Raw genomic sequence first — 18,104 nt, 5'->3', positions numbered from 1 at the left:
ACAAAATGGGATTGTTGTATTCAGGAGGATACCTGCCTCATGAAATGTTTGAAAGAAATTCAAGGAGGCCGCTGGGCTAAGATGGACAACATGCCCAGGGAAATGAAGGAGAGCTTACAGAAAAGGCCCACGCCCAGCATGAGCTTGTCATTCTTCTGCATGGCCTTCGGACTTTGTTCTGTAGTGTGGACTCATGAAGCCCAGGGCACAAAGACAGCCAGGCAAGGTGCTGCCAGCTTATCTTGTCCCTGTGCATCCAGGCTTCTTCCATACACTCCAAAGGGCGGTTCTTCCCCACACAGAAAGTGAGCTCCCTAGGGAGTCCCCTTCCCCCAGCCCACTCCTTCATGGACCAGTGACTATAGACATTTTGAGGGGAAAACCAGTTTCTACCATAGAGACTTGTCTTAGTTTGCTTGTACTGCTATGACAGATATCACAGACTAGGTGGCTTAAACAGAAAGGTCTCAGTGCAGTGGTTAAGACTCCATGCTTCCACTGCCAGGGGCACCGGTTCAACCTCTGGCTGGGGAAATAAGACTCTACAAGCTGTGTGGTATGACCAAAGGGTGGGGGGGAAGGAAATTTCTCATGGTTCTAGAAGCTAGGAAATCCAAGATCAAGATGCTGCCAGTCCAATTCCTGGTGAGACTCCCTTCCTGACTTGCAACCTTCTGCTATGTCCTCACATGGTAGACAGAGGACCTTTTTCTTATAAGGGTAGAGCCCTATTGGATCAGGCCCCCATGCTTATTACCTCATTCAACCTTAATTACCTTCTTCTAGGCTCTATCACCAAATATACTTACAATGAGAGTTAGAGCTTTAACGTGTGAATTTGGGGTGGACACACATTCAGTCCATTCTTGGCTCTTAACCAAGAATCAGAGATCTATAAAAACTTCTGGCATCATATGTAGAATTTTGTGTTTGTGTCCATGAGCTTTTAAAGGGGCTTTTGATCAATATAAGTTTAAGAACCACTGCTCAAACACACAGAGACTGATTGCCCGGAGGATTTCAGAAGACACAGGAAAATCAATATTCCCTGAGGATCCACCATCTAATGCCATTTTTTATATCTTAAAACAGATAAAGTTGTCCAATGGAAAAGGAGAGAAAACACAAAATCACTCCTTGATTCTCACCACCAGCTTTTTAGAGTCACAAAACTTTGAGGTATATTAGCAGAAATTTTCACATTCTCCTAAGAGTCCACAAGCAACCTTAGGGCTTAGAATCCAGTTTAAAAACATATGGTTTCCTTTTTTGCAGAGGCGTCTATGCCCCACTAAGGTTGAGAAATACCACCTCTACTCCTCTCTGTGAAGCTGCTTCCTTCACCACCTCGTTCACTTCTGTTACCTTTCAGTACCTTGGTCAGACGCCATCAGCCAGGGAAGTGGGGGTGGGCTCTGTGCTGGGGGTCCACCTGCCTCATAGAACACTCCCCACAGGGCAGGGCAGCAGAAAAGAGGGCTCTAAGGCTGCATACACTATGATATAATTCCAGCCACTTCACAAAAACACTATCAAATGGTGTCCTTTCAAATGGGGCATATAACAATTTAGACCGATGACATTTTGTTGGCTCACAAACCACAAGAGTTCAGACATTAGTGGAGTGCAGTTCTCAGGCTAAAGAAATAGATAGCAATGTAACCTCTGCACCATCTTAAATGGGGCTTTGTACATGTTTAATATCTTTCTTCAAAGGAGATTAAAGGGCAATAATCTAACTTTGCCTTATAAAACAATTCTGTAAAAATCGAGTTAATAGTGCTATTTCTGTATTATAACTAAATAAATTAGAATACAAATAAATTAAGTAAATGTTAATCTATCCATTAATCAACACACATTTATTAAATATCTTCAGTTTTTTTTTTCTCCCCTCCTCCCCACACTGAAATTTAAATGTTGTCTTTTAATCGAATTAAAAGTATGGTTCTAACTGCACAAGGACCCGATTCTTGTTTGTTTAGGTTCAATATCCAAATTCTGAGTTCTTTATTGCCTCAACAAATATCAACTGAATACACACCTCTACCTTCCAGACATTATGCCAGGCCCTGGGTATCCAGTGATGAATGAAATGGACCAGATCTTTGACCAGTGGAGCGTACTGTTTACCGAGGGAAACCAACCACACACAGGTAGACAGACAAGTTGATACATCACGAATTGTCAGCTTGTGTTGTGAACCTCTCAGCTTGGCTTTTCCTGAACCTTATTCTGAAGGGCTAGTCATTTCGTATCTCATTTTTGCCCTGGTGTTGATACAGTGGTATTTTATTAAGAGTATTAGACTGGCATTATTTTGGCCTTTGTTTTATTCCTATGTTAATCATTTTCAGTTTCATTTTATTTTTGCTTCTTATCATAAGCTGTTTAAATTCTTTTTGGAGGATATCAGAGGATAAACATTTATGAACAAAGGCATTTTTTTCAATACGTGAATAAAGAATTCTATTTTATGAGAACAGCTTGCTTCCTTTCCCATTGTCCCAGTACTGATTCCCCTTGAATAATCTCAGAATGACTCTACATAGAATGCATTGCTTGTATTACAGTTTTTACTTATAAATCATTTACTCTGTTGCCTTGTTACTCTGCAGAGTTGTTTCAGGCAGAGAGTGATGCTCAATGTGAAACTATTAGAAGTGATTTTTTTTTTCTCCTACCATCTCTGTCAGTTACTGGAAAATAGCTTATGCTTCTGGCGATCATTTTTTTTTTTTCATTCAAATCCAATTAACATTTACTAAGAGGCAGGTGTTCTTGCCAAGTCAATACTCGACAGTGCCTCAAAGGCTGTTCTGTGGGAGGGTGTGTCTGCTCCATATGGCAACAACTTTTGAGGATCAAGAGGTTCTCAAAGAGTTTTCATTTTTATAAATAACCCAAGAACAATCAGCCATGAATTTTGTTAATCCTTCTTGAATCACAGCCTTTCCTTCTGGCAAAACAAGTGTATAAGTTTAATATCTCTTGTGTAAAATACAATTCTGCATAAACAAACACTGAATTCCAGTTAGTGATATGTATGATAAAGTGTTGAGGAGTGGAGCGAACTGCTGCTGTCTACAATTATACTGAAAAGGAAAGATGGACCAATAAATGAATAGAGGAATGAATATTTGGGAGATATGTGAAAAAGCAAACTTAGGAAATTATTAATGGTAAAACTGAATTGGCAGGGGAAGATCCCCTGGAGAAGGGAATGGCAACCCTCTCAAGTATTCTTGCCTTGAGAATTCCCTGGACAGAGGAGCCTGGCGGGCTACAGTTCATGGGGTTGCAAAGAGTCGGACACGACTGAACGACTAACACACTCACATGGATGTTCACTATACCATTTTTTCAACTTTTTTTGTTTGAACATTGTCATCATAAAGTATGAAAAATTTTCTCCATTATTTTATACTTTATTTTGTATTTTTTACAGTCAACTAATTTTTTAATTGAAGAAAAAGGGGATAATATATTGGTATATAATATTATATTAATGTATATTATGTTACAAGTATACAATGTAGTAATTCATAATTTTAAAGGTTATACTCCACTAATAATTATTAAAAATATTGGCTATATTCCCCATGTTGTACAATATATCCCTATAGCTTATTTTATACATGATTGATTGTACCTCTTAATCCTGTATCCCTGTATTGTCCCTCCCCTCTTCCCTCTCCCCATTGGTAATGACTAGTTAGTTTTCTATATCTCTGAGTCTGCTCCTTCTTTTTTATATTCATTAGTTTGTTGTGTTTTTTAGATTCCACATATAAGTGATATCATACAGTATTTGTCTTCATCTGTCTGACTTATTTCACTTAGCATAAGGCCCTCCAAGTCCATCTGTGTGGCTGCGAAAATTTTTCCTCCTTAAGGCTGAGTAATATTCCATTTATATATATGCCCGGAGAATCCCATGGGCAGAGGAGCGTGGCAGGCTACCGTCCGTGGGGTTGTAAGAGTCGGATACGACTTAGTGACTAAACCACCACCATCACGTATAGATACGTACACACACACACACACACACATGTACCACATTTTCTCTATCCTTCATCTGTTGATGGACACTTAGGTTGGTTCCAAATCTTCTTGGCAATTGTAAATAATGCTGCTATGAATATTAAGGTGCACTTATCTTTTTGATTTAGTGTTTTTGCTTTTCTTTGGATATATACCCAGGAGTAGAAATACTGGATCATATGGTAGTTCTATTTTTAATCTGTTAAGAAACTTCCATACTGCTTTACACAGCAGCTGGACTAATTTACATTTCCACTAATAGTTTTTTGTGTTTTCATACAAATTTTTATATTATTTGTTCTAGTTCTATAAAAAATGCCATTGGTATGTTGATAGGGATTGAACTGAATCTGTATATTGCCATGAGTAATATGGTCATTTTAACAATATTCATGATTCTAATCCAGGAACACTATATATCTTTCCATCTGTTTGTGTCATCTTCAATTTCTTTCATCAGTGTCTTAGAGTTTTCCAAACACAGGGCTTTTACCTCCTTAGGTAGATTTATTCCTAGGTATTTTATTTTTTTGATGTGATGGTAAATGGAATTCTTTAATTTCACTTTCTTATTGTATAGAAATGCAACAGATTTCTGTATATTAATTTTGTATTCTGCAACTTTACCAAATTCACTGATGAGCTCTAGTAGCTTTCTGGTGCCATCTTTAAATTTTCTACATATGATATCATGTCATCTGCAAACAGTGACAGTTTTACTTCTTCCTTTCCAGTTTGGATTCCTTTCATTGCTTTTTCTTGTCTGAATGCTATGTATGTCTAAGATTTCCAACACTATGTTGAATAAAAGTGGCTAGAGTGGACATCCTTGTTTCTGACCTTAGAAGAAATGCTTTTAGCTTTTCAGTGCTGAGTATGATGTTAGCTGTGGGTGTGTTACAGATGTTTGTTTAGACGGCCTTCCTTGAGGTATGTTTCTTCTATGCCCACTTTCTGGAGAATTTCTATCACAAATGAATGGTGACTTTTGCCAAAAGTGTTTTCTGCATTTTTTGAGATGATCATATGCTTTTCATTCTTCAGTTTGTTAATGTGGTATATCATATTGATTGACTTGCAGATATTGAAAAACCTTTGCATCTCTGTGATAATCCCACTTGTTTGTTGAATATTTTGTTAAGGATTTTTGCACCCGTGATCATCAGTTACATTGGCCTCTAACTTTCTCTTTTTGTGATAGTTTTGTCTGGTTTTTGTATCATAGTGATGCTGGCCTCATAGAATGAGTTTGAAAGTACCCTTTCCTCAACAATTTTTTGGAATGGTTTGAGAGGGATAGATGTTAACTCCTCTCTAAATGTTTGGCAGAACTCACCTGTGAAGTTGTCTGGTCCTAAACTTTTGTTTTTTGGGTACTTCCATTATTTTAAACTGACATCTTTCAAACTTTTAGTGTTTGGGGATTTGGTGAATAAGTCACATCCATTAGCCTTTATGATTTTATAACTATTAATCATAGATAAACTGAAGAGGTGTCAGTTATCAGTCTGTCTAAGTGACTCCTTTCTCCCCTGGAGCATTTTACATGCTATTCTCTTGTTTTCTAATTTTTGCTAATGACTCTCTTAAGGTGAAGCAATCAAAATTACTCCAAATATTCCAAGTCTCAAAGCTTTGTTTTAGAGTAATAGGAAAACATTTTTGTATTTGTTTTCAATAGTCTCCAGTGAATGAAGAATCAGTCTAAACGGCTTTTCATGGAATGCCTAAACTGTATCAGTTATTGGCATATTCATATGTTGATCATTGTTAGTTTGTCAGTAAGTCATGTCCTACGCTTTGCAACCCCATGAACTGCAGCATGCCAGGTTTCTCTGTCCTCCACTATCTTCTGGAGTTTACTCAGACTCATGTCCATTGAGTTGGTGATGCAATCAAACCAGCTCACCCTCTGCCACCCCCTTCTTTTGCTTTCAGTCTATCCCATCATCAGGGGCTTTTCCAATGAGTTGGCTCTTTGCATCAGGTGGCTAAAGTATTGGAGCTTTAGTAACAGTCCTTCCAATGAATATTCAGGATTGATTTCCTTTATATCCAGCACTACAATTTGAAGTTGTCCATTCTTTGGCACTCAGCCTTTTCTGTGGACCAACTCTCACATCTCTCATATGCCGATTGCGTGTGTGCGTGTGCTCAGTCATGTCTGACTCTTTGCGACCCCATGGACTGTAGCCTGCCATGGGATTTTCTCAGCAAGAGTACTGGAGTGGATTGCCATTTCCTCCTCCAGGGGATCTTCCTGACCTAGGGATCAATCCATTGTCTCCGGTGTCTCCTGCACTAAGTTCAAAATCTCCAGGTTCACACAAGTTTAACACAAGTTTAAATTTTCTCAGGGATTTTCCTGGCAGTCAGGTGGTTAAGATATGATTCCTAGTCTGGGAATGAATATCCCAGATACCATGTGGCCAAAAAAAACTTTTTTTCTCAATTCCCTCCCCTCCTTCACCCCCATATCCAATTGCTCTCAGGAACTATCAACTTTATTTTTTAAACATTCTGAAAATTCTTCCATGTCACCATTAGTTTAATTCACACTTATCTCTGGAGACTTTTATTGGTCTTTGGCATTTTTTTCCTCTTTAACCTGTCTTCCTCATTGCCTCTCCGATTTTCTTTCTAAAATACAAATATATTTGTATCACTGCTTTATTGACAAGCTTCAATTTTGTTAATTAGTTTAATGTATTGATGATACTGTGGATTTTTCAAAAGAGAACTTATCTATTATAAATATAAACTAAAATATTTACAGGTAGAATGATGAGATGTCTGGTATTTGCTTCAAAACTAAGAAGGGGTGAACATGAGTAGGGATATATATCAAACAAGATTGGCCATTGAAAATTGTTAAAGTCAAATAATGAACACATGGAGGTTCACCATATAATTTTGCCTACTTTTGTGTATGTTGGAAATTTTCTATAATAAAAATACTTTTTAACTTTAAATTCTCCTCAAAACTATCTGAATGCTTCAGAAGGGCAAACATTACCCTTGACCATCTGGAACTACCTTATCTCTGAGCCTTGAATCCAGTTCCTCTTCCAACACATACCCTATGATTCAGCTCTACCAAGTTACATGTTATTCCTGGAAATATTGGAAATATAACTGGAAATTGGAAATATAACTCCTGAAAAGAGTCTTTCAAAATACAGTGTTTTTTTTTTTCTTTTTGAACAATGACTACTTATCCTTTTATATCCTCTTCAAAAGTCACCAACCCTAAGGAACCTTCCCTGACTTAATCTGATATAGTCATCTCCTTTTCCCAGATTTCTATTGAACTCTGTGAAAACCTCTTTTCTAGAACAAATATTTGTGTGTTGTAAGATGTTTGGTGTAATAATTTTTTTAAAATATCAATCTGTTTTACTAAGTGGTAATATTCTGTAGGGTAAAGTCTATGCCATTATTTATGTTTGTGTAATATGCAGTGCAAAGCATATGTGTAAAAATACTTGCCAAATGAATCACAGGAAAACATACTTTGATTTTTCTTTTACTTTTGTTATCCAAATGTGGATTCTGACTTTCACATAAGAGGTCCCATAAACTAGAATGTACTTAGTCATGTTTTGATAACTTCTAGTTGAGTGAAATTTCCAAATATGAGGATTACAACTCTACACAATCTTTCAAATGTCTTAGCCTCTCTTCCACAAGCTTGATGTGCAAGAATACTTCAAATAGTTGCAGGATTTTATGCATGACACATTTCTTGGTCATCCTTGTAGCTAAAAAGATAGTGACTCAATTCTTACATAATAACTCCATCAGTGGCTTATGTCCATCAAAGTTCTTTCAGCCTCCAAAGAGAATTTGAAGTTAGTATTTCTTCTAAAGCTTAGAGAATTACAATAGAGTGAGATAGTATGTGTTTCACTGATTCTGCTTCAAGTTCTTCTTGGCCCTTCTCTCTATTTGTAATCATGGCCCCAAGAAACAATTTATAGAGTGAATATGAATGCCCCTCTTGGTGCCAATATTATGTCATTTCTTGTAAAAACCAAATACCTTGTAAAGCAGAGTCTCGCTGCTGGTTAATTAGCTAGGTCCTGTGGTCATGATCTATTTTATACCTGTCATCGTCTAAGATTATACAATGATTTTTGAGTGTTACCAGAGGCTTAGCTCTGCAGGGGCACCCTGCCCAAGATACAGAGCACCACAGCGGAGGGAACACCTCAACAACGGAAACAGGATGAGTGCAGAACGCAAGTTTGAATCCAGATTACTAGGATGTTTCTTTGTCCTGCAGCATGTTTCTAATGGAAATAGTTATGCATTGGGCACAACCAAAACTGTGGAACCTGGACCCTCCAGAATGGATGCCTTTTCCATAGTGAACATTGGTTTTTAACATAAACATCGTGATATAGACAGTATGATAGATTAGAAAAAGGCATGCACTTTGCTTCTATGAGGACCGGGGCCTCCAGCTTTACTGCTCACCGCCTCATGGCCTTGCACAAGGTCCTCAGCCTCCCTGAAATTTAGTTTTCTCTTCTGTAAGTGTCAGCAGTACTATCTACCTCTGGGTGTTGTGAAAATAAACACCAGGTTCTTTCTTCTGTAACAGATTCAGTTTAAATGCCTACTACAGAGGAAAATAGGAAGGGACAGATTCATCTTAGAATCAGAGTGACGTGATTGGAAAGAGACTACAGAGAAATCTCGAGCAGCACCATTCAGATTGAGCCCTATCCTTGCCATAAGAAAATAATGATCTCTAAAATATTCTGTCAGCTCACAGGATTTTGAATGGCAGTGGTTCCATGCATAAACGAAATTCTTTCTACTTCTAAAAAGCAGAACTGTAAGTGGAGCAGAATCCAAAGTGTAGTCAAATTGAACTCATGGTATGAGTTTTCCAGAACCAAATAAGGAAATTATACTCGGTTCTTCTATTTTAAAGCTGCTTTAAACTGTTATGTAGTCTGTGAGCTTCAGAAATCTACAGTAACTCGAGATTTGAGAACATTCATTCTTCCAAGTCACAGGCAAGTTTTTACAGTGTAGCTGGAAAATAACATTCATTTTTCCTAGCTCCTTGATCCTAGGTCTAAAGAGTTCTAAGAAACCAGGACATCAGTTCCTAAAAAGGAATCCTTAAAGTGGAATCTTCTGAAAGTGAAGTTAAGCAAAAGACTCCACAGAAACTTGGTTCAGTACATTTTTAATTGCTGGATGAAAATAAGAATATTACTTTCTCAAAACAAATCATTTGTTTTTTCTCAAAAACAAATCAGAAAAACAGTCCCTTTTTCTTTTTTATTTAAAAAAATATGGAGTCTGATCCCATGGCCAATTCATGGACCTTTTGCCTGAGTTCTTCTCCTTCCTTTTAGCCTGCTCATCAACCGCTAAAGTCTCTACCACAAATACCTCAAGAAGGGAAAAAAGAGAACCAATTAAAATCACTTAGATGCATTCAAATGCAGTTATTTGTCTGCGACTTTGGCAGCAATTAAGCATCAGTAAAATGGTGACTAAAATGAAATTCTGTAATTAACTGTGAACTTAGTTTTTTCCCTTACTAGTTCTCGATCGAAGATTGTACCTGCAAAATTATACAAAATCCTTCAACTAAAAAAAATAAAGATTATACCTGGAACACATTCAAAGACGAAACTCTGAGTATACTTATGATACTAAAGAAAACCAATGTTCTAATGATCTATGCAGGGGTCTTGGAACATTTTGTGAGGTAGGGACAGGTTCACCCAAACCAGCACCAAGTGCGGCAAAGACAGGGCAGCAGTTGGCATATAGAGAAGTCTTCAGAAAATAAAATGACCAATTTGACCATGTAGAAACATAGAATATGCTGGGAATAACTGCAGCTACATACGTCATTTATATATTGAGTTGAATATTCTAAGTTCACCACTTACAATAGGAGCATTAAGGTTTATTAATATATATAAGGTTTATTAATATCAATATATTACTTCAGAGTCCATAGACTGTAACCCAAGAATGTAAGCCTTTAAATCAACTTTTTCATCTTTTTCTTTTCTTGAAAACAAAATTTCCCCTTTCCTCCTCTGGAAAGGTGCAGAAAATTCTGAGTATTACACCATAGTTATCAAGGAAAAATATCCTTGAATCAGTTTATGAATTAAATGTTTTTCAGGATGTTTTATTTGAGGAAGGCTATTTTTCACACCCATAATTTTAAAAAGCTACTATGGAAAGAAACGACATAATAGCTGTTATTGTCAAAAAGCTGTTCACTTGTTTTCCCCATTCTCTGCCTTTAAGCTCAAGTCATCAAAATGCAGAGCTGTGCTGTAAAGTCACACCCCATACACTGTCATTTTTAGGACCTTGAGAACATACTGATTATACAATGAACTGGATTGCTATCACAGAAAATTAACTAGTAGTGAGGATTCTCAATGAGTCTAACAAGCTAAGACTCTCTCAGTTGTGGGCAGAAGGAAATGATCACAGGGACACTGTGCCTGGTGGTCAGAGTACATCTTTTTCTCATGATAATAAAGGTACTATATAACCAGGTAGAACTTCCAAGAAAGCTGATATTTTGTTGGGTAAGGGGAGTGCCTAGCGGACATCAGACTATGCTTTTTAATCTAAAAAACAAGAGCCCTCCTAAAAGCTGAATATTACATCATGCCATAGTTGATACGACTCTACCTTAACCACATTGGGTCTGCAGGGTAGGAAAATGACCACCAAGTCCCTTTAAAAAATACGACCAAAACAAACACTATTGTGTCTGTAACTAAGCTGATCCTGTTGCCGAAGCCAAATATCGAAAGGCTTTGGAAACATCATCATTGACATGTGTTAAATGGCACATAGGGAATCAGTCATCCATTTACCTTCCACCCATGAGAATACAACACAAACTATATTCCTATGATTATAAAGAACAACGGGTATTATTCAGAGTCAGAAGACTGGGGACTTAGTTGAGCTTGGTCACTTACTGGTACCATGACCATGGACAAGTCACTCACTTTCTCTCATTCTCGGTTTCCTCACTGTAATCAGTGGTGATGGTGCCCGCCCATCGCCCCCTTTCATAGGATTGTGGCAAAGTGCAAGAAAAGTGTCTAATGCTGGAAGATTTCCATAAAAATCCAGGAGTTTGCCTTCTCAATACAGCAGAGCCGCTCAACGAAGATGCAAACACAGGAAATCCACAGAACACCAAACTCCAGAGGCATATACACTACTGTGATCGTTTAAAGCAGCAAAAATCCCAGACTTTCAAATCCATAAAAACAAAGTGAATGTGACCAACAAACAGCTAAACAACTCCAGGGGGGGCAAATGAGCAACCAATAAAAACAGAAATGGCATCCAAGGGAGTTAACTCTTTGGGAAGAGTTTCTTTGGAACACAAGCTGGCAAAAAAAGAGAGACAGAAAGAGAAAGACATGAAACAAGCACTGCATCACCAAATTGGTTTCTGTATAAAAGATCCCAGGAAAATAATCACTTCATTTTGTTTCAAAGCAGGTCTCTGGAGTGTGACTTGCAGATTCTGCTGCACCTGTAAGTTCATCTCAGGAGTCCCCATGTGGCACCCACCAGACCACACTGATTGTTAAGAACTAGAGGTGACTTCCAGTGGCTCTGGGTTAGCAGATTGTATTGCTGACTGCTCTTGAATTGGCCTTAGGTTTAGAAGGATCAGGCAGGTGAGAAGTAGGTGAAAAATGTCTCTTCTTGTTATAAATAGTTTGGTCTTCAAAAGATATAATCTTGTTATAACCACCTTGGAAAAAACATTGACAACTTTCTCAAAGACACGCCTGAGTGGTCTGCTTACTTCGCTTTCCTCCTGCTTAACCAAAAGACCCTTCTGCTCCTCACTCAGTGCTCTTTCTCATCGCCAGCCCTCATTTTGAGATTGAACCACATGGAAGGGTATGGAGAATTACATTTTCAGAAGTGTTTGAGAAGTAGGTTTTTCTCAGGGCTGTCTCTGGTTGATGACCCAGGAAAGCCACAGGTTCATGGGCCACAAGTGAGAAGGTCAGTCTTTAGAAATGGGGCAGGTGGGCGGAGAAGTGTGCACTCCGTGGCAAATGGTGGTGCAAGGGAGCATTCTAATCAGCAGAGACAAGCACCTCTCTCCTCTCCCCCACCCTACAAATGGAGCAAAGAGAGGGAAGAACTGCATTGCTTCTGGTCCTGAACAGCCTTCTAGTCCTGAACTCTCTGAACAACCCGCTTTCCAGGTTGAGCCGCACAATGAACAGGGCTGACATTAGTGTTATCACCACTAAGCTGGCTGTTTGGGGTGGGGCAGGGGTGGAGTGGCTGTCCCCCAAAGGAAAGGAGTGACAGGAAAAACGGAGGAAAAGGCCAGCGAGGGCAGCGGGAGCAGTGCATTCCTGGGTAATAATAAAGCTCTCAATGGCTGTTCTGACCAATGCACGGCCAGCAGGGAACCACTCTCATGGAGAAAAACACGCTGCCAGTCAGCGCTGCTACACTGCCTGTGCTTGGATTGTCACAAAGGGAAGCCTCACCCTTCCTGCCATGGAGAGTTCGCAAAGGCCATAACGCACATTGTGTGTCTAATCGTGTTGTGCTGAAATAGTCTCATTTGCATTTCATGAGGTTTAAGCTTCAGTGTGTGAGATTAGCAGATGAGCTGCCCTTTTTTTTGTTTGTTTAATGTGTGCAGGTTCTGGAGCCAGATCTTGGTATCACTTCTGCCTGCGTCATGTATCTCCAAGTGACTACAGTCTCTGAACTTCAGTTTCTCTATCTACAAAACTGGAATAATTATATAAAGCACATAGACTTACTGTGAGGATTATATGAACATAAACACAGTTGCTCACCACAATATTTGGCACAGCAAGTACACAATAAATTTATGTTATAACTTTTGTGCTGTGTGTGCTAACCTCAGTTGGGTTCGACTCTTTGCAACCCCATGTACTGTAGCCCACCAGGCTCCTCTGTGCATGGGATTCTCCAGGCAAGAATACTGGAGTGGGTTGCCATGTCCTCCTCCAGGAGATCTTCCCAACCTAGGAATCTAACCCACATCTCTTACATCTCCTGCATTGGTAGGCGGGATCTTTACCACTAGTACCACCAGGGAAGCCCTATAATTATTAGTGCTAATATTAGAATGGTAGTGATAGCAGAAGCCTTGACATCTTTTCAAGCTCTGCCCCTGATTAGTTCTGGAACCTAGATAAATGTGCTACAATTTCCTCATCTTTGAAATGAAGGCATTAAATTGCACATTCTATGATTCCTATCCAAGAATTAAAAGCTTTGGTTCTGAGAGAGCAGTATTGACACATATTCACTGCTGCTGCTGCCGCTAAGTCGCTTCAGTCGTGTCCGACTCTGTGCGACCCCATAGACGGCAGCCCACCAGGCTCCTCTATCCCTGGGATTCTCCAGGCAAGAACACTGGAGTGGGTTGCTAAAATAGCTAGCTAGTGGGAAGCTGCTGTCTAGCATAAAGAACTCAGCTTGGTGCTCTGTGATGACCTGGAGAGGTGGGATGGGGAGGTGGGAGGGGAAATATATATACATATGACTCACATTGTTGTAGCAGAAACTATCACAACATTGGAAAGGAATTATGCTCCGATTAAAAACTAACTAAATAAATACACAGAGACACACAAAACTTTGGTTCTATGGACATACTGTCTTCATGCAAAATAATTATTTCTATTATTCTGATATTACTATTTTGAAAGTCAAGATATCATTGGTTTATAAAATAATCTGTAGGCTTTCAAAAATTCAGCACTCATAATCCAAAGAATAATCAGACTGCCATTTAGACACCCCCCACTTTTGAGGTCAGAGAAGGCAATAGCACCCCACTCCAGTAATCTCGCCTGGAGAATCTCATGCACAGAGGAGCCTGGTGGGCTGCAATCCATGGGGTCGCTAAGAGTGGACATGACTGAATGACTTCACTTTCACTTTTCACTTTCATGCATTGGAGAAGGAAGTGGCAACCCACTCCAGTGTTCTTGCCTGAGAATCCCAGGGACTGGGAGCCTGGTGGGCTGCCGTCTATGGGGTCGCACAGAGTCGGACACGACTGAAGCGACTCAGCAGCTGCAGCACTTTTAAGGTGGATGGCTCTATAACTCTGACTTCACCTGAGTATTGCTTTCTACTGTCAGTCTTCAGAAAAAGGGAACTACCCCAGAAACAAACTCCCTAGAGAATGGCTCCTTGGGCAGCCAGTGCCCCACAGTCAGACAGAACTCACTGGGCCATGTGGCACATGCCAACCCAAGGACCTCACACCACTGGCATACAGAGGAACAAAGAGTTGGAAACATTGTTTTCTTACTGGACACTCTAGATTTTGTGAATCCTTCTACATTTTGAAAGAAATAAAGGGGGAGATCTCCCAAAACCAGACTAGCCAGGCGTCTGAATCTGCTTCCACCCCAGGTCTTTGGCTGATGTGGCAACTCAAGGCCAAACGCACTGAGGGAAGCTTGGGCAGAATCAGCGTGTCATTTTCGATCCATTCTCCAAGTATGAGGAGGGTGTGGGTGGCTGAGGGAGAACTTGAGCCTATATGACAATCTGCCAGTCATTTAGGGAAAGAAGCACACTTTGGGGTGGCCTGGGTTTCTCACAAGCAAAACTGACTATTTGGTCAGAATTCAAATCAAAACACCACTGTGTGCAGCCCCGCGCCCACCCCCCTTAATGTCCAGGCAATCCAGAAAAGGGAACTTGTTTGGTTACCTGCCCCCATGGGTCTGATTCAGAGACCCGGCACTTCGAGAGGTTTTGCCTTCTCCCGTTCTCCTTTCCCTTTCTTAATCACTGTCTGGGGACAACAACGCAAGGACAAGTCGCCTAAACGGAAGCTTTGTTTCAGGACTGCGCCTGCTTCGCTGCCCTGCCGAAACCAAGCCCCATTACTGCCAAATGAACCAGAGAAAGAACAAGCCCTCTGGGTGTTGGATGCCAGGCCCCCTAGAGTTGGTAATTAGCTTCAGAAAACACTTTTGTAATCTGGGTTGTAAACAAGGAAGAACGGCTGTTTACATCAAAAACACAGGAATTCCCTTATCCAAAATAAGGAAGACTAGGGACGACTAGAAATTTGAGCTGTAAAGTGATAGAAGTGAGTTAGAAAAGCTGTAATGAAGATGAAAAGAATTATAAAATTTATCTTTCCATGAATTAGAAAGCATGTCTGAAATCGAAATATGATTTCTAATCTGAGTCTTATTTTGTTAGCTTTCTGTTTTGCAGATTTTTATACAGTTACATGAGACAGTCTTCAAAATTGACTTAGAGCAGTCCAGTTGCACATACAATTGATTCACAAGCTATTTCTCAAACAATATTTTCAATGCTAAGACTCAAGCGTCAGTGGTAAAAACTGATGAAAATCAAATCTAGTCATCAACTCATCACATCAATAGTCTCTACTTCAGAAACTGAATCTTGGCTTTGAAACTAAACGTCATATACCATTAAAATTCCAAATACCAGGAAATAAACTTGCTATTTCCTAGAAAGGAATCAAGCCATATGCCTCACTAATCCTTAAAGTTAGAAAACAAGGCTGCTGAAAAGAATACTTGCTTTAAAAAAAAGACTAGTAAAAACACAAATGGCTATTAGCAACAGGTAGAAATAAAATGTCTCCTTTAGTGCCAGAGGGAAACCAAAATTAAAAATTGTCAGTGGCTTGCAAAACATGTGTGCACCTGCACACACACAGGAGCGTGCACACACAAACACACACACATACACACACACACACGCACGCACACTCACACACAGAAGAAAGTTCTCCAGTTACTTACTAGGATGGTTGGTCGCGTATTCACATCAGCGCCCTGCCTGCTCAGCTGCCAAGTGCCAGAGCAGTCGGCGAGCAGCTGTTTCCTTCAAGCTGCGGCTGTGTCTTAACCAGTCACATGCACCTCCTGATAAATACCGCTATGTGCCAGGAGGTCAGAAACCGAAGATCATTATTCTCCTAATTCGCAAACCGTCTCATAACCCGTGCACTGGCTCAGCCAGTGCATTAGCATGTAGAGCAGCACATTCCATCATTTGTTTTCTTTTGTGACAAAACACGAACAGCTGATAACTCACCCTGGAGAGCAGGTCACTGCAGTGGAAAGTTGATGTTTGTGATGGGAAGGAGGTGGCAGGGGGTAGGCTGGCAGTCCGTCTGCTCTCTTACCTCCCTCAGGTTTTCAATGGGACACTTGAACAGCAAGAGGAAGGGACCCCAGCAGTACAGCTGGTGGCAGCTGCTCTTCTTTCCAGTGTCCCTAGTCTACATCCATCCGCTGCTCCATCTTGGTTTTATTTTCTCAGCATCCCAGGCTCCAGTTTGTTGGAAGAGCCACAAACTGAGTGGACTCTTCTGGGGAGGACAGACTAGCAGTCTAAGAAAGCTTAGGCTTAATTTCAAAGGACAGGGCTGCTATGCCCCATGATGCTGAGGGGAGATGTGTGGAGGCTTAATGAGGAATAGCAAATGCAGCTTTATCTAAAGAGCGAATGGAAATGATTTCAGGCACTTGAGACCAAACTTCCGCATAGTTATCTATTGGATTGTGTCAACATTTGGTGGCACTGTTGAGATTATCAGCGAGGGAATGAGAGTGGAAACAGAAGTAATCATAGAAATTCACAAAGCACTTTGCAGATGTGCCGCTGCCCTCTTTGGTATGCCAGGAAATGGGACCAGCCTGCTGTTTCCTGTGTTGCTCACAAAAGTGGCAAACCATCCTGAGTGCTTTGCTGAATTCATATTTCTCACCTGTGCTGATTTTCCCACCACCACATCCCCCTTCTTCTTTGCCCGTCTCTGCAAAGAAAGCCTTTAAGCTATCTGACTTTGGACAGAATCTGACCTTGGGCATCTGACCCAAGCTGTGGTAAGAGTGACACTTACCCAAATCTGTGCCCGAGGAGAGTAGAGGGGAGATATGACAGAGATTCAGCCCTTTTGGCAAACTGAACATCCAAAAAAGATTTTTAAAAGGTTAAAATGCCCCAGGGGATTTCTGAACCATAATGAGCCTGTTAAACTGTCAACCTTGATTTTTAATAAATAAGATCTTAATAGAAGAGCCTGTGTGGGCCATTTTTCAAATCTGGATTTTGTCTTATAATTATTTACAATGTTAATCAAACCAGAAATTTCCCTCTGTACAGAAGATAAAATGTTTTTCCAGAAAATCAGAAAAGGATGAAAAAAAAACATCAGTTTTGCCATTCTTTCAGAGGATTCATTTGTTAGCAACATGTGAGAGCCCAAAGTACAAATGAAAATTTTTAAAGCTTCAAAATGTATCTTTAAGGGTTCAAAGTTTTTAACAGAAATAAGACATCAGAATACAATGTGCTAAAATACATGTTAGCTTCATAAGCAGTTTTTCCTGTGTTCATATGACCATCATTAACCCAAAACAGAAAAGGAGGCCTATTGAAGGTGTGAAATATTACTTTGATTTATTTTTACTTTATAATTATAGAAACTTTTGTGACCTGATGGCATCCATCAGTTACTTTACTTGTAACTGACTTGTTAATTGTTCTGGTGATCTATTGCATATCACATGGTCAATGAAAGAGAGAAACCCTTCAATAACCAATAGAAAAAACAGTCTCAGGAAAGGCAAACACAAACAACATTGTAAAGCAGCTATACTCCAGAAAAACAAAAGAAGGAAATACTTTTCTCCTTCTGTTGGCAGAGAGGAACAAAAGGGATGGACCCTGAATCACAGCCTTGAAGCAAACCGTCGATGCAGACCACGACCAGGAACATGCCTTCCCAATAGGGTCCAGGGCTGTGATGGAAGGTTCTCCAATGACACCTTTCAGCCTCGCAAAGAAATGGGGAGATCCCACCTCCATGCCCATACTGTCTACAGGTACTAATCATTTCCTTCAATTCAAAGAGAGGTGCCCTCCTCCTATTAGAGGCCATCTACCTACCGGATTTGGGTCTCACTGGGCAACTCCCACCTGTTTAGGATGCTTTCACCAACAACTTTACCTTCTCACCCTCC

The 18,104-nt window shown here is 40.0% G+C and overlaps 1 protein-coding gene across 5 annotated transcripts in view; it reads right to left on the bottom strand.

Annotated features, from left to right (window-relative positions):
* The window catches only part of RASGRP3 (RAS guanyl releasing protein 3), a 117,705-nt gene that overhangs the window by 66,714 nt on the left and 32,887 nt on the right, over positions 1–18,104 (bottom strand). For 2 of the 5 annotated variants that reach the window (XM_027554988.1, XM_027554992.1), the window contains exon 1: positions 15,876–16,143. The exons of 2 other annotated variants lie outside the window; for them this stretch is intronic. The gene's annotated coding sequence lies outside the window, so the exon portion shown is untranslated. Of the gene's footprint in view, positions 1–15,875; positions 16,144–16,170; positions 16,587–18,104 lie in introns of those variants that run through there. One more of the 5 variants, XM_027554990.1, reaches the window with a different exon arrangement.

This window comes from Bos indicus x Bos taurus, chromosome 11 (genome assembly GCF_003369695.1).
Source record: "Bos indicus x Bos taurus breed Angus x Brahman F1 hybrid chromosome 11, Bos_hybrid_MaternalHap_v2.0, whole genome shotgun sequence".
Lineage (NCBI taxonomy): Eukaryota > Metazoa > Chordata > Mammalia > Artiodactyla > Bovidae > Bos > Bos indicus x Bos taurus.
This window is presented reverse-complemented; position numbering and strand designations above follow the sequence as displayed.